The sequence below is a fragment of the Pleurodeles waltl genome, chromosome 12 (genome assembly GCF_031143425.1).
Source record: "Pleurodeles waltl isolate 20211129_DDA chromosome 12, aPleWal1.hap1.20221129, whole genome shotgun sequence".
Taxonomy (NCBI): Eukaryota; Metazoa; Chordata; class Amphibia; order Caudata; family Salamandridae; genus Pleurodeles; species Pleurodeles waltl.
The window spans coordinates 695090706-695113072 of NC_090451.1; the positions used below are offsets into that span (position 1 = coordinate 695090706).

General features: G+C 49.0%; 1 long non-coding RNA gene across 1 annotated transcript in view; it reads left to right on the top strand.

Moving 5' to 3' along the window:
- Positions 1-1004: 1004 nt before the first annotated feature.
- The window catches only part of LOC138267823 (uncharacterized), a 45958-nt gene continuing 24595 nt past the window's right edge, over positions 1005-22367 (top strand). The window contains exon 1 of the long non-coding RNA XR_011199873.1: positions 1005-1075. This is a non-coding gene — a long non-coding RNA (uncharacterized lncRNA). The remainder of the gene's footprint in view (positions 1076-22367) is intronic.

Sequence of the window (22367 nt, forward strand, 5' to 3'; positions counted from 1 at the left end):
AATTTTGTTTTTTGAGACTATGCAGTGGTGGACGACTGCTTAAAGCTAAAAAAATATTTTGTCAACATTTACAAAAGGGAAGGGCACCTGGATGAACCTCTTGCAGTTTGCAAATGGGTTACCACTACCTTTATGTAGCTGGTAAAATATTAATGTTTTGCAACCAGATTTTGGTTCTAAAACATTAATGCATCCCATTACAAATCGCTATTTGGAAGCCAGTGCTGCTTTCAAATTGCAAAACTATATGTACTCTTAAACACAAATTGCAATTTGGTAATGTGCTTTGTACATACCAAAATGCAATTTTGAGATCACAAAAGATCCAATTTTGTGAATTGAAGCCTTTATGACTGCAAAATCCCTTCAACATCTGGCCCAATGTTTGGAAAACCTTGATCCTTGTTAGAATTCCAGGAACCAGACACAGTGCTCATTGGTTTCCTGGTGCAAAAAAATGTATGTAATTAGGACACAGAACGCAGGCTTGTCGTAGAAGCATAGAAGTAGAAATCTCATTTTGGAAACTTCTTAGATGTTAGCATGAATATGCATATTAAAAGCCATCAATGGAAGTGACATCATCAGGCAGATGTCTGCTCCAGTGGTAACAAAGGAAGTGAAATCAGAGGGCCTTGGGCCCACCCGTAAGTTTGAAAATAAATGATCCCCACAAAAAAACAACCAAAGTGATTGTGAAATTGATTACAAATCCTCAGCATTTTTGGAAAGGGATGTAAAGACACCCTAAATCACTCCTCAGGGGATGCACTTTACCTAAAGCCTCAAGGAAGGGAAAGAATCACCAGTGCAAATGCAATGTATTACCCACAATCCTTCTGAAAATACCATAGATATCACTTATACATTAATTAATTTACTTCAAGTGGACAAACATTGTCAGTATACATCCTGTATTCCCTAAAACTCTTGAAAAAGCACCAACATTTTTGTGAAATTAATAGGATTGCTGAAATAATTCTCATTTTAATTCTCCCCTTTTCTAGCACATGTCACCGACTCTGCAATGGATCCCTTCTGCCCGAAGATCCACCTTCAAGCTGCTATGCATAAGGTAATTGTCAGACCCTTTTTAGGGACCGATGGGAGGGGCACAGAGAAGACTGACAAGGGCAACTGTGCCACAGTCATGGTGGTTGGGTTCATTTGTCACTGGAGACTCGTGGTCAATCCTGCTCCGCCGATGCAAACTGAACCACGTACAACCTTTTCCACGCTCCACTCTCAGGGTAGCACGGGCGAGCATCCCAAGGCTTCTCAGGAAGGTTGGAGTGGCGGGAGTGGGCACAGAAGCATAACCTAAGGAGACACAGTAAGTCCATCCCAGTGCTTGTCTTTTAGTAAAATGATGTACACAGGTTTATATACCTGATTTCCTAAGCAAATTATTCACATTTAGTGCCAAGATCTTTGTCAGTAAAAGGAAGATAAATATTAAACCGTTTACATTTTTTTAAATGCTGCCCGCATCGATTGTTGGCAATACTATTTAGTTATTTGTCTAACTTGGACTAAAAGAATTGTGGTCATGCTTTCTCCAGCAGTTATAGAAGTTTTCCTTCATCTGGGAAACTGAAGACCACAGTGTTTAGGTTTTTCTATTTTCCTTTTAGTTCCAAATCTCCAAAAGGTTCTTTTAAGGTCTTCCCGGATTGGGGCGCGGTGGAACTGAGGGCCAGATGTAGGAAGGCTTTTGCATCTCGCAAACGGTGAAAAACGCCGTTTGCGAGGCGCAAAAGCCCTTACGCGATGCAGAATCGCAGGTGCCGACTCGCAAAATGTGATTCCGACTCGCAAATAGGAAGGGGCTGCAAAAAGAAAAAAAAACTGCTTTATTTAAAAGCAGTCACAGACATGGTGGTCTGCTGTCTCCAGCAGGCCACCATCCCTGTGAGTGCCTAGACTCGCTATGGGGTCGCAAAATGCGACCCACCTCATGAATATTGATGAGGTGGGTCTTTGCGACCCCGTAGCGAGTCGCAGAAGGTGTCTGAGATACATTTCTGCATAACATTTTGCGAGGTGCAAATTGCGAGTCGCTAAAACTCGCAATTTGCACCTCGCAAAATGTTTTCTTCCTACATCTGGCCCTATATTCCTTACGGAAGAGTGGAATAGATGGAAAGTTATGCAAGGCTGTCAGGCCAAAGTGTTAATGTTCATATTTTAGTGCCCTAAAGCAATGCTAACAACCTTGGTGTAAGTAGGTTTACAGCTACATATGTGATTATTATCAGTTAAAAAAGAGACTTACAGATTGACTGCTGCTTCACCTCAGTGTAGGTTTAGGAATCCTCAACAAATGTTACTCTAATAGGAAACTTGCTGATTCATGTGAACTTGAGCAATATTGATTAACATATTGCTCAATTATAAGTTTATTGTATTGCCTTCCTCAGTGCTTAATTTGTAAATAAAAACGTGCCAGTGCCCAAAGCCCTCCTCTTAAGCATGCGGCTGCTGCAATTAAATGTGGTAACAAAGAATACTGAGGCAGGTAACCCTGAAGCCATCTCGGGCCTTTTCAATCCATATAAAGCCACTCTCTGCCCCTTCAGCTCACTTTTGCAGCTTTCTACTTTCTCACTTTGTGACGCTTTTTCGTTTTTCTCTTCCTCCGTCTAGCCCATATGTGTCTTTTGCTCGCAGCAAATGCTTGAGGCAGAAGAATAAGCCCTGGCCCTCAAAAATAAGTGCAGGTGCTCAGCACCGGAAACAACAAGCACAAATTAAGCACTGGTCCTCCTTCATTTTGGCAGCTAGCAGTTAACTTGATGGAGGGTGCATTTATTGACTTCCAGGAGGAAATATCGGAAGGAGCAGAAGGTGTTACTGGGCCGCGGTTTGCCATGAATCTTAAGGATTACTGCAACTCCGCCCCTCCTGCACTACCACGATCGCAATCAACTATTGAGTAATCATGCAAAAGAAGAAAGTCCATGATGTTTGAGATGCACGATTGTGCCCGTCTCTGGTTGCGGCTAGAAGATCATGATAAGGGTTAAAGAGAGTATTGGAGAGCTCCACTCTGTTTTGCAGATGATCTACAGATCTGTAGCACAGAAGTGTTGAATTGACAGTTTTTGTGAAAGGGGTAGAGATTACCTCTGGTGGATCCTGAATACTGTGATCTTCAAGAGCTATTTAGATGATAGCAGCCGATATCCAGAGACAACAGAGTTGGGTGAACGGAGATCGTGAAGTGGGAGATCAGAGTTGAGGTACTTCAGAGTGGTAATCTTCCAGGAAATCAAGTATGTGCCTTTAGTGAGATAAAAGCTTGTTCTTAGAAAAAAACAGTCCTAGTTCCTCCCCAGAAGAACTTGTTTGTAATTGTGGATGGTGAGAAACCATTTAGATGCAATGGGGTGGTAAGGTTGGAGAGAAGAAAGTTTATCATATTGAATGAAAGCTCAACTTTACAAGGAAGGTGTCTAATGGAGGAGTTGAAAATGTCCTGGGGAGAGGACTGTGCGGAAGAGGTGAGACCTGACTTTGTCATTAGATAGGGAGGAAAGGAAGTGACAAAATAAAATTCCAGGTCGGGTAGGCAATGATACCGACAGCCAATATCAGGGGGCTTTCTCTGACACGTGACAAACATCTGCATGATCCATGGCCGACTCTGCTGTTGACTTTCTCTTCAAAATCCTCTAATCTCCCCAACAACCACCAAGTGAACAAAGTCGGAAAATTCACAAAGTGCCTGCCATTCCAAAAATATTGCTCCAAATGTCCACACATTCCCAAGCTTTTACCTCAATCCCTAAACTGAGTTATTTCAAATGCCAAAAATTTCTTAAGCCCCTTGTTTTTGTTATGTTTATTCGCTAAAACAGGCATCCTAATTGTTTAGTCAGAATTCAAATTGCAAGCCAGACCTATTGGTTTGCCAATGTTTGTTGCCATTTTAAGCTCATAATCAACTCGTGGTTGCACAGCTGTGCTTACACAATAGAAATGTTATTAAACCTGCTCTCATTTAAAATCAGAGGTTCTTATAACGTGTCATGTTACTGCTAACATACGCACCTAAACGGTTGTTTAATATTTGATCAAGGAAATAAAAAACCACATCAAGCTCACACTGGGCGGATCCTACCACATCTGTTAAACCTGCAATGATACTCTCCTAATTATCCATTTTATTAATATCAGAGTCTCTTAATATACCTAAATTATGCTTGTGATATTATCTAATACATCAGTTTCTCGCCTCCCCTGTATGTACAGTCTTGCCTTCTGCACTAAATGCACAGGGCTTGGTGCCTTTTTAAATTTGTTTCATAAGGTAAATGTACATGTCTTATGTCAATCAATAAATCAGGGATTTGTAAAGCGTACTACTCACCCGTAAGGGTCTTAAGGCGCTGAGGAGGGGAGAGGGGAGAGGGAGAAGGGGAAGGGGAGGTGCTGCTACTGCTCGAACAGCCAGGTCTTGAGAAGTTTCCTGAAGGTAAGGAGGTCTTTGGTCTGGCGCAGGTGGGTGGGAAGAGTGTTCCACGTTTTGGCAGCGAGTAGTGAGAATGATCTACCGCCGGTTGTAGTTCTGCAGATGCGGGGTACGGTTGTGAAGGGCACGGTCGGCGGAGCGGAGATGCCGGGCTGGGGTGTAGAAGGAGAGCCGTCTGTTGAGGTATTCTGGTCCGGTGTTGTGCAGTGCTTTGTGAGCGTGGGTGAGGAGTTGAAGGTGATTCTCTTGTTGACTGGGAGCCAGTGTAGGTTTTTCAGGCGGTCTGTGATGTGGCAGTGGCGGGGGATGTCCAGGATACGGCGTGTGGAGGCGTTCTGGATGCGTTGCAGCTTCTTCTGGAGTTTGCCCGTGGTTCCTGCATGGAGGGCATTGCCGTAGTCCAGTTTGCTGCTTACGAGGGCTTGGGTCACTGTTCCTCTGGTTTCGGTAGGGATACGTTTGTAGATCTTTCAGAACATGCGGAGGGTGTTGGAGGAGGAGATGGCGTTGACTTGCTGGGTCATGGATAGTGAGGGGTCCAAGATGAATCCAAGGTTGTGTGCGTGGTCGGTGGGAGTCGGAGCGGTTCCGAGAGTGGCAGGCCACCAGGAGTCATTCCCGTGCAGAGGGGGTGGAGCCAAAGATGAGGACTTCCATCTTGTCGGAATTGAGTTTGAGGCAGCTGTTCTTCATCTATTCGGCGATGGCCTTCATTCCTTCGTGGATGTAGAATTGTTAAAAATGATTCAAATGCAACAAATCCATCCCCATTTAAATTATATCCTTTTTGAAGATTTGCATCCTCATTATTATTTTGCATTGATAATGAAGGTCTACATCCAGGGCCAGTGGAATTATGCAATTTTGACACTGCAGCGATTTTCACAAAATTAGAGATTTGCCACATAGTTTATCATCGGCCACACAATCTGCAGATTTTAACAGAAAAAAATGTTTCTAGCTCAAACGGTTCAAAAGTCAGTAAAATTGCAGCAACATGTATTGCCGCTCACTCAAAGGACCTTTGCAAAGCTGGACGGGTCATGTTTTTTTTTTCCTTATTGCTATATTTGGGTATTAAAATAGTACTAATTAGGTGAAACCAATGCTCAGAGAGTGTTACCAAGCTTAGAGATGAGCAACATGAAGTAATACTATTACAAAATGTGCCACATTATGCCACATAATTTGCCTTTTCTCGCCACATAATTTACTCATCCCTGTCGTATCATTTGGCCCTCTCCTGCCATATAATTCCAATAGCCCTGCGTATATCAATGGTCCTTATGTACATCTACATCCGGCGGGACACTGCATCTCCCTCCTCTTGTGATTTTAATGGCTACCTATACACCTGTCCAAAAGCAGACCCACGATGTGGTGAAGTGAGAACTTCCTGAGTGTGTTATGAGGTCCCTCATCCCTCCGTTTTATTTCCTCTTGTTCGTTTCCTCTGCCAACCTTTTCCTCTTTCTCGCTTTCATTTTATGTTTCCCTCTCCATTTGCAATATAATTTCGACATCAATATACTTGATGAAATGGATGCATAGGGGAGAAAATTAGAAGAATAGGTGTGCTGCAGAACCCCCAAAATAACGATGCTGGAGTTCAGAAGGTGAATGAGCAATAAAAATGGATTTAAATTTCCTATTTATTGAGTCACACTGCAATGCCTTCAAAGTCAAGGGTCAAATGTCAGGCGCTAGCTCCTGAAAATTGCTACTTATTCTTTTGGGAAGAGCTTTCTCCATATGTATTAAACAATCCTTTGCAATGCAACGGATCTTGCATTATGTCGAGTTAGAGCTATTCGTTTTTATACACTCCTAACAGGACTTTTCTTGCCACATCAAATGAGAAAAATAAAAAACGAGTGCGGTCGGAGCTGCGAAATAAAGAGAAAACGTAGTCCCGAAACCATACGGAAAACATGGCGCCTCGTAGGTTTTCAGTAGTTTACCGGTGCTCTCAAGGAAGGCTAAACACCGGAAAAGACATGATGTATGCATGTCTTTCACGGATTAAAACAAGAGGATTTTAAAAGGCAAGCCCACAAACCAATAAAAGTGACTGACCTAACATGGGTGTGGTTAAAATCCCTCTAAAGAGAGATTAGAAGGGGGACGGATCGCTCTGCGATCGCCCCTAAAAAACAAGAAATGCAGGTCCAGTAGAAGGGATATAGGGCCTGATTTATGAAAAGTTTGCGTCACCTTTGCATAATTTTTTGACGCAAAAGCGGCGCAAACTTAGAAAATATAATTATATTTTGTAAGTTTGCACCATTTTTGCGTCAAAAAATGACGCAAAGGCGGTGCTAACTTTTTTCATAAATCAGTCCCATAATGTCCTAACCTACATTTCCAACAAAAAAAAAGCTGGAGGCTTCATTTGCGCTCTATAAATAACGTTCCATTCATTCATTCAATAAAGTGCTAGGGTAAAGCGCTATGAGCTACAGAAGCTCAGTTTTAAGATCTGGGAACACCCATAGCTGAAAAGTGTTTTCGTTTTTTGGGTCTTGGGGTCATGGAAACTGAAACCCCAAATCTTCTGAAAGTCTAATAAAGTTCTTAGCTGTTGGAAGAGGGCCTCTGGGTGCCATGGAAACTCAAAACCCAAATCCTTAAGATGCCAGAAAGTTTAGAGAAAATATTTGGGCTCTTGGAAGAGAATTTTCTCCATCTTCTCCAGACAGATCTTTTTTTTGTAGTTCATTGTTTTTAGTTTAGACTTTTCATTTGCTTGACTTTTTGTTTTTATTCATAGTGCCTATTCTTAATGCCTATTGATTTTTTTTTTTTATTTGATTTTCTTTTTTTTCAGATCAGCTGCGCATTTTTAAACTGTTTTATCAATTTCTTTTTAAAAATTGTCTCTTGAAAGATATGTTTCTTCTGCTTAAGGACTACAGCAAGGGAAAAGACAATTGGTTAACATAAAAACAAGTGTTAGCAAAGCCAATGGGTCTCGCCTTTGAGACCTATTGGTTTTTCCAATATCTTTTGATGATGCTGTGCAGCATGAACAATAAAAAGCAAACAAAAATGTGCAAATACGCAGCAGCCACGTCATTTCGTAGGTGCATGCATGCATACCTTCAAAATGATGCAGATTACTTTGTCAAATTTACTGATGAGATAGATCCGTAAATTTAAAAAAAAATGAAAAAGTAGCGCAAAAACGCTTTTTTTCCTGCCATCTAAAAGCAGTTAGTTTCTGCCTAATACTTCCTCTTCACCTAGAGAAAAACTATATACATATAAAAACAAGCACTGGCAAAGTTAATATTTGTTGGCTTTGTTAATATTTAAGACGGGCTGTGCAACATGGTTTAAAATCAAGAAAAAACATAGCTCTGACTCGGCTGGCACTGACCGGATCATAGCACTTTTCTTCTTAAAGCCATGTTGCACGGGAGCCTGCGCTGCTGTGCAATATTTTAAAGAAAAAAGGGGAGGCGGTGAGCAATATTAGATAGGGGAGTACAGTCGTAACGGACAGCGGGAGGACGGGGATATAGGGAAAACAAAATGATGGAAAAGGGAGTACCAGACGCGTCAGCGGGAGTGGGAGAAGGGATTCAGAAATAGTATTTCAATCACTTCGGGGGCAGCAGACAGGCCCTGATTTAGTTGATTCAGTCTGCACTTGGTCCGTGCTCCACAGAAAGTACTGGAAGTGACACTTAACCTGCACTGACCAATTAGGAGGCTGCAAAGAAGAGTGACATGTAAGCCGACAAATGGTAAGCAAAGGGCGGGTTCCAAGCCCTTTATGGTATGCAGTAGTGTCTCACAAGCGAGAGCGCATGCAGTGCATGCACTGTCACAGGCTTGACCTAAAAAGACAGTGGGCATGGAGGGTCGTGGAAGAGCGTGGGAAAGCAATAGGAAATGGGTGGATGGATAGGAAAAGGGGTGTTTGAGGGGGATCAGGGGAAGAAGCACACAAATGAGAAAACAACATGGAGCGCGAGGGAGGCAGGGACTTTGGAGGGGGAGAAGCAGACAAGAAAGAACTTGTAACACGAGGGAGGCAGCCACATGGAGTGTGAGGGGTATTTAGTAGGGGGAAAGCACATAAGTGTATGTATTTTCCGGCTGTCTCCCGCAAGTGAAAAGTAGTTCTCTAAAAGTGAGCAGTGGAAGGATAGAAGCTAGCCAATCAAAGGGGTGGTAACAGGCTACGCTCAAAGGACTGGCAAACATAAGGTGGACAAGCTGGGACAAGGATAGCCATTGAAAAAGAAGTAAGTAAATGAAAGTGTCAATAAGGCCAACCAATGGTAAGCAATGGGCACAGTATAGGCCCCTGTAGGTGTTTGGTAAGCCCAGAATAAGTATTTTGGAAGCAGACAGCTTAAGCTAGCTCCACGTCCTGGCCACCTGCCCTCTGCGGGGTCTCTTTGAGTTAGGCCCACTCACTATCCTTCCATTGTGACCTACGCTTTGATGCAGATATTTAGTTGAAAAGAGAAATCATTTGAATCTGTCCTGAACATCACCCCACCTCCTCCAGGAGACCAGCAAGGACATCACCTCTGAGAGTTTCTTAGATTTAACTATTGACGGCGTTGGCCTCAAAGTCCCGCCTGATGTTAAGATTGACACCAGTACTTGACGGTATGTCTGTGACTTTTTTTGTTTTGTTGCATCAGCACCACTCAACATGGAGGCACCTTACTTCAATGTTATACCTTTCAGTGAACAAAGATATTTTTGCTTAACATGTCAAAGGAGCCATATCTCTAGCAGAACACAAAGGTTCTGAAACTCTGTTGTAGAACAAATCTTTCCGATTGTAGGACAAAAGAAACCTACTGTGTGTCTGGAGTGGGAGACACATCTTGCATAGGAGTCAGCTAATCTCACTGGTGCAGGCACCTGTGGTGCAAGATCGGTGGGGGGGGGTCACATTGCTTATAAAACTACCAGCTCCTGCAGAGGCTGTAGTGGGAATTGCATGTCTTGCAAGAGATGACCGGGTGAGTTCTCTTGTGTAGTAGTTTAGGACATGAGCAATGCAGTCCTCAATTTTTAAGGAACCTAAAGGTGTGTTTGATGTAAGCACGGACAGTCTCAACTATCAAAGGAATCCCATCACTCATACTGCAACTCGAGACCTCGGCTGTAGAGGATATTGTGGTGTTTGTAGGATATATCCACTGAAGGCCTCAGCTGTAGAAGGAAATGTGTTGTCTGTAGGACACAACCACTCGAGGCCTCCGCTGCAGAAGACACCACATGGCTTGTAGGATTTGACCACTCCATGCCTCGGCTGTCTGAGGAATCTCAATGCTTGAAGGACATCACCACCACAGGCCTGAACTGTAGAATACTCTGTGGTATTCGTGGAACAGAACCACACACCACCTCAGTTATGAAATGTTTCACTTTGCTTGTAGTAGACAAGCTCTGCAGGTCTTGTACATGCATTGAAGCATAGTTTGTAATACCCAACCACTTCCAGCCTCATGTGCAGGAGAAACGGGGGACAATCACCCTCTGCCTCATCTGTAATAGAGATCAGATCACTTGAAGGACATAGCCACTTCAGGCGTGTAGAAGGAACCACATGGCTTTTGCTAGTACTAAGCCAACGCAGGCCTGGGATATGTGAAAATGCATTGCATTAAGGACTCAACCATGCACTACCTAATGGGACAACCACTACCAACCTCAGCGGATGACTTATGGAAACAGCATTAGTATAAATGTCAGATGATGGCCCCAATGCTTGCTGCTTCTCCTAGATCTCTGACTTACCCTCTGAAAAGCCTCTTGAGCAAGTGGTTGAAAAGTGCATTGTTGTGGATGGACGAATGTGCAGCCATTTTGTTGATGGGGGAGCGCAGAGCCTCAGCCATATTGATGATTCTGAGGTAGGCATTGGCCACCATGGCAGCCAAATTATTCATCTGGGAAATGTGTGGCCACAATGGCAGTCGTGTTGTTGATGGAGAATGTGCAGCTACAGTGGAAGCCATTTTTTGGGTTGTTGTGAAGGTATTATTTGGCCATCGTGGCAGCCATTTTGTTGATGGAGTGGAAATGTACAGACGTGGTGGCAGTCATTTTATTGTTGTAGGAATGTGTGGGCACAGCGGCAGTTATGTCGTTGATGGAGATTGGATATACACAGTGGCAACCGTGTTGTTCATGGGGAATGGCCAATCTCAGTGGCAGCCATGTTGTTCATGGTGAATGGACCGCATGTTGTTCATGGGGAATGACCAACCTCGGTGGCAGCCATGTTGTTCATGGGGATGGATATGCACGCTGGCAGCCATGTTTTTTATGAGGAATGGACATCCACTGTGGCAGCCATGTTGTCATTGGAGTATGGACCTACACGGTGGCAGCCATGTTGTTCCTGGGGAATGAACATCCACTTTGGCTGCCATACTGTTCATGGGGATTGGACATACACAGTGGCAGCCATGTTGTCGATCATGATTGGACCTACACGGTGGCAGCCATTTTATTCATGGGGAATGGACATCCACTGTTGCAGCCATGTTGTTCATGGGGTATGGACATGCACGGTGGCAGCCATGTTGTTCATGAGGAATGGACACACATGGTTTGCAGCCATGTTGTATGTGTGAGAAAGTACTGGAAATACTCACACCTTGTGATTTGAATTTGTTTCTTGAGCTGACTGAGGCATTGCACTCAAATGTTCTGGCATCTCCTCATGACCTCTCCCCCCCCCCCCCCTCCCCCTCAGCATGCATAAATCCCTTCCCTCCACCCCTAGCTGCCCAGCGGGTGGGTGGCTAATTCCTGTCAGGTGTGAAGCGGGAGGTGCAGTCCCCCATCCCATGACCTTGGCTGCGGACGCCCCACGCGGCGCCTGTCAGGTCCAGGGGCTGTAATGGGGTGTCCCAGACATGGCTGCTGACAGCCTCCCCCTCTCGCTGCCCCTTCCAGCATGGGGGGCGGTGATGTGCTCACAGGGTTTCCGTGCAGCCAGCAGGCGAGTGACTGGAAGGGCTCCTCGGGGGCACTTTCTTGGCAGAGACAGCCCGAGAAGGAGGGACACACCTCAGACCGAAGGGGAGGGCTGGGGCAAGTAACTAACATCCGGGGCGCTACCCAGTCCATATAGGCCTTCCAGGGGGGCCTGGCCCAGCCTTGATAAAAAATCTGATCTCCGCGCAGGCCCTTGGGTCCTGCTTTTGGTAAACATTAATTTGCAACCCCCTCTATTTATAATGACGTTCACCCTTTGGGGGGGGGGGATGAGGGGGGTTAAGGCTCTTGACAGCAAACTTGTCTACATACTAGAAATGGCAACTCGACGCCCCCGACGTACCCTGGGTCCTTTGACCTGAAACAGCTGAAGTTCAGCGCGTCCAGCACCGGGGCCGGAGGGGCTGGGGCGAGGGTGTTGAGAGGCTGGTGTGTCCTTCAGCAGTGAGGCAGCAGCCTCGTGACGTCACCACAATGTGCCTGGAAGTACAAGCAAAGGGCCGAATTTTGGCGTTTTTAATTACATTAAAGGACCCATCGCTATGTTTTGCTGCCAGCTGGGCGGTGGAAAGGGGGGTGTAAACTGCATTTAGCTAAGGGGCCCAGGAACGTGTAGCAACTGAGAGTCGAGGCCCATTCCTGTCCTAGAAGGTATGAAGGAAAAATGCACTCGTAATTCAAGCCTCGCGCCGCTGGAGGATGGAGGGTCATGCGGGAGATGGCTGTCCCTCTAGGCCTCGGTGGTGACCTGCCTGTCTCGAGGTGTGCGAGAGCAGGCGTGAAGTGCACTTCAAGAGCGGTGCCCCTCTCAGCCGGGGTGGTAGCGGCCTCCTCCTACCCCCATCCCGGGGGGAGTAGAGCTCCTTTCATGGAGCAGCTGGGGTGCAGGCCGAGTCCCAGGAGTGACTGGAGGGAAGAGGGACCAAATCCTCAGTCTTCTGGTGAACTCTGAGCGTTGAGCTACCGAGATGGCTCAGTGATTTAAGTGCTCGCCGTTGACATCTGCTGTGATACGCAGGCTGTCACTTCCAATCCCAGCAATGCTAACTTAGCTTTCTATTCTTCTATGGGCCATTAATTGAGGATTTGTAAATAATAGTACACCTGGCATTTAAAGCGTTTACAAACACCAGTAGTGTGGTATGAAGCAATATATATAATAATACAATGCTGTTCTTAGAGCGTACCCCCTCCTCTTCCATACTAACTCCAAGAAAACTCCCATGGTCCTTGACACGAACCGGCCTGCATAGAGGCGGTCTCAGAAGAGAGGCCAAGGAGTGAAAGGGCAAAGATGTTGGCTTCGTGCTGCACACATAAGGTCCACTGCAGACGTGTGACAGGAGCAGGCTCCATAGTTTAGTTTTCTCTCCCGCTAATTTTCCCAGTTTGCCTTCACGGATGCAGTTGTTTACCTGTTGTGAAATAATTTACACAAAAGTTCGGGGGCGTTTCAAGGCAGAGTGGGCTATTGTCCCTGGCCAAATGAGTGGGACAGTAGCAATTCCTGTGGTAACGTTACTATTTAAAAAAACTGCTTATTTTCAAACTAGACAGCCGAAGATGCTTAGCAGAAACATAGGGCCACATTTACCAAGGATTTGTGCTGCAACAAAGTCATGAAAAGTGACACAAAGCATTACACTCTTGCAAAACCTATTTCACTCTGGGAAGGTGCCCTTACCTCAGAGCAAATAGTGTTTTTCACCAGTAAGCATCAGGGGGAAGTTAATTTGGTATAACTTTGGTGGATCTGTGCAACCACCCATAGTTTGTGACCCAAAGTTTGACCTACTGTAATAGAAAGGCCGAACTTTGCATCACAAAAGATAATGCCCTCTTGAAGCAGTGAGTACATGGAGAAATGCTGTAATTTCCACAAAGGTTCATCCCGTGGAATGTGTGCTGCACTCTACCGCACATATACAATGTGTGCGGAATATTTTAGAATTTGTATTGCCACAGGATATAGTACTGAAGTGCATGCTTCCAGCACAGCTCCTGTTCTATACTGCACACACGCATCTTTGCACCCTGGTGCAAAGGTTGTGCTTGGCGGTGCAAAGCCAGTTTGTGCACCAGTGCAGGGGCATTGGGCAGCAGCAACAGGCCCTTGGTGTGAATGCCTGGCTTGCCCAGTCTTAATCCTCAAATTGAAACCTAATCTTTACATCATTTCTCTTCGACTCACATCTCAAAGCACTGCACAACACCGGACCAGAATACCTCAACAGACGACTCTCCTTCTACACCTCGACCCGGCATCTCTGCTCCGCTGACCTCGCCTTCGCAACCGTCCCACGCGTCCGCATAACTACAACCGGCGGTAGATCATTCCCACACCTCGCTGCCAAAACGTGGAACACTCTTTCCACCCACCTGCGCCAGACCAAACACCTCCTTACCTTCAGGAAACTTCTCAGGACCTGGCTGTTCGAGCAATAGCAGCACCTCCCCCTCCTCAGCGCCTTGAGACACTTACGGGTGAGTTGTGCGCTTTACACATTCCTGATTGATTGATTGACTCTCTCGTTTACCCTCTCTCTCTCTTGCTCAATGTACCTTCATCCTTCCTCTGCCTCACCTCTGTCTTCCTTACCTCATAATATACTTACTTGAGAATCTTTCATTCCCTCTCTCTCATGACCTTGCCCCTGAGTCACTCTCTGCGCCCACCCCTATAGCTGTGATGTTCAATCCCTTCGTTCTGCCTCTAAAGCTCTGACCTGCTTGTCCCCATCCTCACACGTCATCTCTATCTTTGCCCCATCTCTCGGTCTCTGATCATGTCTCTCTGCCTTGCCCTTCTCTCAGCCCACTCTCTAATGTACCGCTCTCCTCACCGCTCTAGCTCCATCTTTTCTCTACTTCAGGTCTCACTCTCCTATTGTCTACCCAAAAGGTTCTCTCACTGTCTAACCTCTATTTCTCTCACCAGTAGTTCACTGTCTCCCCTCCCCACATCCTGTTTTTCTCTTTCCACCTCTGTTCCCATTCCTTCACTTGTTTACATTTCTCACTCCTTTCTCTGTTTCTGTACATCTTTTCCTCTATTGATCCTCCTCCGTCTAGGGTCGTGCCTTTCACACACAACACATCTCTCTCCTAAACTCCTTCTTGATTTCAACTCACCCTTCCTCCTCAACTAGCCCTCTCGACCACTATCTTCCTAGTCGGGGTGGGTGAAAAATTCCGCTCCGCTGGCAGAGTTCGAGGAATTTTGGCATGCATAACGCAGATTTCCCGCTAAATTCCACACTCCGCCACATGACAGAGTTTTTAGTAACTTTTGAACCACTTGAGCAAGAAATTATTTTTTGTTGTTGTTAAAATCTACCTATTACGCGCCAGATGATGGATTATGTGGGAACTGCAGCAAATCTATAATTAAGTGAAAATAGTCGCAGCGGCACAATTGCGTAATTCCAGTGGCCCTGTCTGTAACTCACCCGTAGGAGTAATGGACTCTGCCTCGTTCTACATTTCCTCTCCCTACCGCGTTACAAAACAGTACCAATTCCTCTGCGAATATAGTCCTCTTTCTACATCTCAATATCTTTCCTTCTGGCTATCTCATCTTTATATTGTATTGTAATAGTATTTATATAGCGCTTACCACCCCTGACATGGCGTCAAAGCGCTTTTCGGCGAGTAGCACTCTACTCCGGAACCCAAGAGGAATTAGTGGTGGATTAGTATAGGGAGGTTGGAGGACAGTATTCAAATTAGTATAGGACATATGAGTACTTTTTTTTAACTTCTCTCCCTAACTCGCTTATCTTTCCACATCCTCTCTGTCTCCACCCCTTCTCTGCTTCACACCTCATGGTGAACTCTTCTCTTTAGGTCTCTGCCCCTCCTCCGCATCCGGCCCTCCCGGTTTCCTTACTCTCCAGGGTCGCAGGTAACTGTCCAGCCAGAGAAGTGCACACACAAAAACAGAGGAGGGACATGGCAGGGGGATATAAAATAGGAGAAAGTTACTAGATGTTATCCAATGGAATGGTGAACATCCTCAGAACAGCGCGGCGATCTCCACTGTTCCAGCAAGGATGCGGGTGCTGACATGTACCTGTGATTACAAATATTTGGCAGCCAAACCTACAACTCCAAGCGACATGCGCACATGTCTTGCTTTAATATTAAATACTAGTCCAGTAAACATCTAAGAAGTCCCCCTTAGCATTTTTCCTTCAGTTGCAGCAACAACATACTGAGACACTGAATTCAACATAAAATGTTGCAAGTAAAAAAAAAAAAAATCTAGGTTTCACACAGTTGTGGCAAAGAGAAACATTTACAAATCTTTGCTAAGTTTGAAGATTCCTCTCATAGACGTTTGATTAATTGCAAAAATAGACTGAAGACCCCCCTAGTGATAAATTGCCCCCACCACAACGACTTCAGATTTCACTGTTACCAATTAGCCACCTTTCACCACCGATAAAGAGCAGGTGAAGTTCGATCAAGTGCCTAGAGGCGGTTTCCTTGGCGGTGTGAGCAAGCCACAGCTCTTACTCCGTGAAAAGAGGTCCCTTTGGGGCAGTGCTTGAAATGGAAAAAATAAAGTGCCGGTACTCTGTGCCAGGGTACCTGCTTGTTTCCGAGAAGTGCCGGTACTCTCCAATTAAAAGTATTACGTTTTTCCTGAGATAAGCCGGTACTCTCCCTCTCAAAATAAAAAAGTGACGGTACTCAGAACCGGACAGTACCGGCCCATTTAAAGCACTGCTTTGGGGTAACCCACTTTGATACCCCAGCCCACCCCTCTGGGGAGGTTCGTCTGCACATCGAACCGGGGCACATTTGAAGTTATTCATACTTGTGTTTCCGGGGTCCCCCAAGACCCGGCGCAGGTGAGATCAGAGGCCTGGTGTCTGGTGGCGGCGGCCCTTCCTTTAAAGGTATCTCCCCCACCAGGCCCCGGCGGTCCCTCCTTGAAACGGGATCTTCTCGGCGCTGTAACTCCACGGCAGTACAGCATTGTGCTCTGTGCTCACAGAGGTGAGCCCCCGCCCCCCTGGCGCCCACCTGAGGGCCGTAATGGAAGCTGAGGGCCCTCTGCGTGTTTGCAGTAACGCTACCTCGTGGCTGGCAGGCTCGGTTTCACAAAGCATGCCTGGGAGAGCCCCCGGGCAGCTCTGCAGACCTGCTGTACCTGCAGCTTGTGTTTCAGCTCCTGGCAGATGTAAACCCGTGCACATGTGCACAAAAGAGGCTTTCTTCTGGCGCCGGGGGCGAGGGCGGCCCTGGCCCAGTGTGGGATTCCATCCCCGTACTAGGATTGCAAAGGTGAGCGTGAGGGTGCACTGGCGGGGCTGTGCCTGGGTCCGGCCCTGGAACATCAGAGGGTGCTGCAAGACTGAGGAGGACTGGCAAAGCTGTGCATGCCCCAGTACTGGTGCACTGGCAAAGCTGTGCATGCCCCAGTACTGGAATATCAGAGGGTGCTGCAGGACTGAGGTGGACTGGCAAAGCTGTGCATGCCCCAGTACTGGTGCACTGGCAAAGCTGTGCATGCCCCAGTACTGGAATATCAGAGGGTGCTGCAGGTCACGTGCACTGGCAGGGCTGTGCCTGGGTCCGGCCCTGGAACATCAGAGGGTGCTGCAGGACTGAGGTGGACTGGCAAAGCTGTGCATGCCCCAGTACTGGTACATCAGAGGGTGCTGCAGGTCACGTGCACGTGCACTGGCAGGGCTGTGCCTGGGTCCGGCCCTGGAACATCAGAGGGTGCTGCAGGACTGAGGTGGACTGGCAAAGCTGTGCATGCCCCAGTACTGGAACATCAGAGGGTGCTGCAGGACTGAGGAAGACTGGCAAAGCTGTGCATGCCCCAGTACTTGTGCACTGGCAAAGCTGTGCATGCCCCAGTACTGGAACATCAGAGGGTGCTGCAGGACTGAGGTGGACTGGCAAAGCTGTGCATGCCCCAGTACTGGAAAATCAGAGGGTGCTGCAGGTCACGTGCACTGGCAGAGCTGTGCATGTCCCAGTACTGGAATATCAGAGGGTGCTGCAGGACTGAGGTGGCCTGGCAAAGCTGTGCATGCCCCAGTACTGGAATATCAGAGGGTGCTGCAGGTCACGTGCACTGGCAGGGCTGTGCCTGGGTCCGGCCCAGGAACATCAGAGGGTGCTGCAGGACTGAGGTGGACTGGCAAAGCTGTGCATGCCCCAGTACTGGAATATCATAGGGTGCTGCAGGTCACGTGCACTGGCAGGGCTGTGCCTGGGTCCGGCCCTGGAACATCAGAGGGTGCTGCAAGACTGAGGAGGACTGGCAAAGCTGTGCATGCCCCAGTACTGGTACATCAGAGGGTGCTGCAGGACTGAGGAGGACTGGCAAAGCTGTGCATGCCCCAGTACTGGAATATCAGAGGGTGCTGCAGGTCACGTGCACTGGCAGAGCTGTGCATGTCCCAGTACTGGAATATCAGAGGGTGCTGCAGGACTGAGGTGGACTGGCAAAGCTGTGCATGCCCCAGTACTGGAATATCAGAGGGTGCTGCAGGTCATAGGACTCGGAGGCCGCCATAGGGGCCTCACCCCAACACCGGTCATACACCAACCGACAAGACAGTTTTGTTTGTTGGAAGAAGTATTTATTTTCAAATATACTTTTATAAACATTCATAAACACAATTTATGGAAGTCATCATATGCACTTTACTCAACTAAAAACATTTCACTGCAATCTTTAATATATATAAACTGTTATAGACGCTACTTTGTAACCATAGATTTTTGACAGGATCCCTTCCTGTCCTGAACCTCCTTTGGACCACACAGGGACTGATCGTCACCTGTATCCTTAGGGGGGGCGGTATCCCTGCTTCCTCTGTTCCTTGACCCCTTGTTCAGGGTTCCGCCCCCTCTCCAAACACCACTCAACCAAGGGGTGTACCAGGGCGGCCCAGGGCATGAGCCCCGTGACCACCCCAGTGATCTGGGCTCCCTACCCCCAAACAGGTGTGCCATCCGCAGGTTGGTCCAGGACTTCAGGATCCTATCTCTGTTGTTATACCGGGGCCCCACCCTTGGGGTCCCCTCTGTTGCTTCCGGTTACTTTATTCTCTCTTTCTGCGCCCTTCCTCCAAGCCTAATAATAAGGAGAGGGTGGGTGGGAATCGCCGATGGGTCTGCCTGTCCCTGGGCCGCCGCGCACGAAGTAAGAAGGCCAAGCCTTCTGGGGGGGGCGCTTTTATGCCCCCCCACCAGTGCGCGGCGGCCCAAATAGGTCCAGCGCTGCCCCGACCACCGACGCTCTCTCAGCGTCGAACTTCCGCCCGCGCGTCTCGTGAGACGCGCGAGCGTAAGCCCATGGCCAGCCTGCGCACAACTAGTGCGAGGCTCGGCCCCAGCGCCCCCGATCCCTAAGGGGCCGCGCTCCCCCCATGTTGGGGGGGCGCTCTTCCACGTGCACTGGCAGGGCTGTGCCTGGGTCCGGCCCAGGAACATCAGAGGGTGCTGCAGGACTGAGGTGGACTGGCAAAGCTGTGCATGCCCCAGTACTGGTACATCAGAGGGTGCTGCAGGTCACGTGCACTGGCAGGGCTGTGCCTGGGTCCGGCCCTGGAACATCAGAGGGTGCTGCAGGACTGAGGTGGACTGGCAAAGCTGTGCATGCCCCAGTACTGGAACATCAGAGGGTGCTGCAGGACTGAGGAGGACTGGCAAAGCTGTGCATGCCCCAGTACTTGTGCACTGGCAAAGCTGTGCATGCCCCAGTACTGGAACATCAGAGGGTGCTGCAGGACTGAGGTGGACTGGCAAAGCTGTGCATGCCCCAGTACTGGAAAATCAGAGGGTGCTGCAGGTCACGTGCACTGGCAGGGCTGTGCCTGGGTCCGGCCCTGCAACATCAGAGGGTGCTGCAAGACTGAGGAGGACTGGCAAAGCTGTGCATGCCCCAGTACTGGCGCACTGGCAAAGCTGTGCATGCCCCAGTACTGGAATATCAGAGGGTGCTGCAGGTCACGTGCACTGGCAGGGCTGTGCCTGTGTCCGGCCCTGGAACATCAGAGGGTGCTGCAGGACTGAGGTGGACTGGCAAAGCTGTGCATGCCCCAGTACTGGTGCAGTGGCAAAGCTGTGCATGCCCCAGTACTGGAATATCAGAGGGTGCTGCAGGTCACGTGCACTGGCAGAGCTGTGCATGTCCCAGTACTGGAATATCAGAGGGTGCTGCAGGACTGAGGTGGACTGGCAAAGCTGTGCATGCCCCAGTACTGGTGCAGTGGCAAAGCTGTGCATGCCCCAGTACTGGTACATCAGAGGGTGCTGTAGGACTGAGGTGGACTGGCAAAGCTGTGCATGTCCCAGTACTGGAACATCAGAGGGTGCTGCAGGACTGAGGAGGACTGGCAAAGCTGTGCATGCCCCAGTACTGGCGCACTGGCAAAGCTGTGCATGCCCCAGTACTGGTACATCAGAGGGTGCTGCAGGACTGAGGAGGACTGGCAAAGCTGTGCATGCCCCAGTACTGGAATATCAGAGGGTGCTGCAGGTCACGTGCACTGGCAAAGCTGTGCAAGCCCCAGTACTGGTGCACTGGCAAAGCTGTGCATGCCCCAGTACTGGAATATCAGAGGGTGCTGCAGGTCACGTGCACTGGCAGGGCTGTGCCTGGGTCCGGCCCTGGAACATCAGAGGGTGCTGCAGGACTGAGGTGGACTGGCAAAGCTGTGCATGCCCCAGTACTGGTACATCAGAGGGTGCTGCAGGTCACGTGCACTGGCAGGGCTGTGCCTGGGTCCGGCCCTGGAACATCAGAGGGTGCTGCAGGACTGAGGTGGACTGGCAAAGCTGTGCATGCCCCAGTACTGGAACATCAGAGGGTGCTGCAGGACTGAGGAAGACTGGCAAAGCTGTGCATGCCCCAGTACTTGTGCACTGGCAAAGCTGTGCATGCCCCAGTACTGGAACATCAGAGGGTGCTGCAGGACTGAGGTGGACTGGCAAAGCTGTGCATGCCCCAGTACTGGAAAATCAGAGGGTGCTGCAGGTCACGTGCACTGGCAGAGCTGTGCATGTCCCAGTACTGGAATATCAGAGGGTGCTGCAGGACTGAGGTGGCCTGGCAAAGCTGTGCATGCCCCAGTACTGGAATATCAGAGGGTGCTGCAGGTCACGTGCACTGGCAGGGCTGTGCCTGGGTCCGGCCCAGGAACATCAGAGGGTGCTGCAGGACTGAGGTGGACTGGCAAAGCTGTGCATGCCCCAGTACTGGAATATCATAGGGTGCTGCAGGTCACGTGCACTGGCAGGGCTGTGCCTGGGTCCGGCCCTGGAACATCAGAGGGTGCTGCAAGACTGAGGAGGACTGGCAAAGCTGTGCATGCCGCAGTACTGGCGCACTGGCAAAGCTGTGCATGCCCCAGTACTGGTACATCAGAGGGTGCTGCAGGACTGAGGAGGACTGGCAAAGCTGTGCATGCCCCAGTACTGGAATATCAGAGGGTGCTGCAGGTCACGTGCACTGGCAGAGCTGTGCATGTCCCAGTACTGGAATATCAGAGGGTGCTGCAGGACTGAGGTGGACTGGCAAAGCCGTGCATGCCCCAGTACTGGAATATCAGAGGGTGCTGCAGGTCATAGGACTCGGAGGCCGCCATAGGGGCCTCACCCCAACACCGGTCATACACCAACCGACAAGACAGTTTTGTTTGTTGGAAGAAGTATTTATTTTCAAATATACTTTTATAAACATTCATAAACACAATTTATGGAAGTCATCATATGCACTTTACTCAACTAAAAACATTTCACTGCAATCTTTAATATATATAAACTGTTATAGACGCTACTTTGTAACCATAGATTTTTGACAGGATCCCTTCCTGTCCTGAACCTCCTTTGGACCACACAGGGACTGATCGTCACCTGTATCCTTAGGGGGGGCGGTATCCCTGCTTCCTCTGTTCCTTGACCCCTTGTTCAGGGTTCCGCCCCCTCTCCAAACACCACTCAACCAAGGGGTGTACCAGGGCGGCCCAGGGCATGAGCCCCGTGACCACCCCAGTGATCTGGGCTCCCTACCCCCAAACAGGTGTGTCCATCCGCAGGTTGGTCCAGGACTTCAGGATCCTATCTCTGTTGTTATACCGGGGCCCCACCCTTGGGGTCCCCTCTGTTGCTTCCGGTTACTTTATTCTCTCTTTCTGCGCCCTTCCTCCAAGCCTAATAATAAGGAGAGGGTGGGTGGGAATCGCCGATGGGTCTGCCTGTCCCTGGGCCGCCGCGCACGAAGTAAGAAGGCCAAGCCTTCTGGGGGGGGCGCTTTTATGCCCCCCCACCAGTGCGCGGCGGCCCAAACCGGTCCAGCGCTGCCTCGACCACCGACGCTCTCTCAGCGTCGAACTTCCGCCCGCGCGTCTCGTGAGACGCGCGAGCGTAAGCCCATGGCCAGCCTGCGCACAACTAGTGCGAGGCTCGGCCCCAGCGCCCCCGATCCCTAAGGGGCCGCGCTCCCCCCATGTTGGGGGGGCGCTCTTCCACGTGCACTGGCAGGGCTGTGCCTGGGTCCGGCCCAGGAACATCAGAGGGTGCTGCAGGACTGAGGTGGACTGGCAAAGCTGTGCATGCCCCAGTACTGGTACATCAGAGGGTGCTGCAGGTCACGTGCACTGGCAGGGCTGTGCCTGGGTCCGGCCCTGGAACATCAGAGGGTGCTGCAGGACTGAGGTGGACTGGCAAAGCTGTGCATGCCCCAGTACTGGAACATCAGAGGGTGCTGCAGGACTGAGGAGGACTGGCAAAGCTGTGCATGCCCCAGTACTTGTGCACTGGCAAAGCTGTGCATGCCCCAGTACTGGAACATCAGAGGGTGCTGCAGGACTGAGGTGGACTGGCAAAGCTGTGCATGCCCCAGTACTGGAAAATCAGAGGGTGCTGCAGGTCACGTGCACTGGCA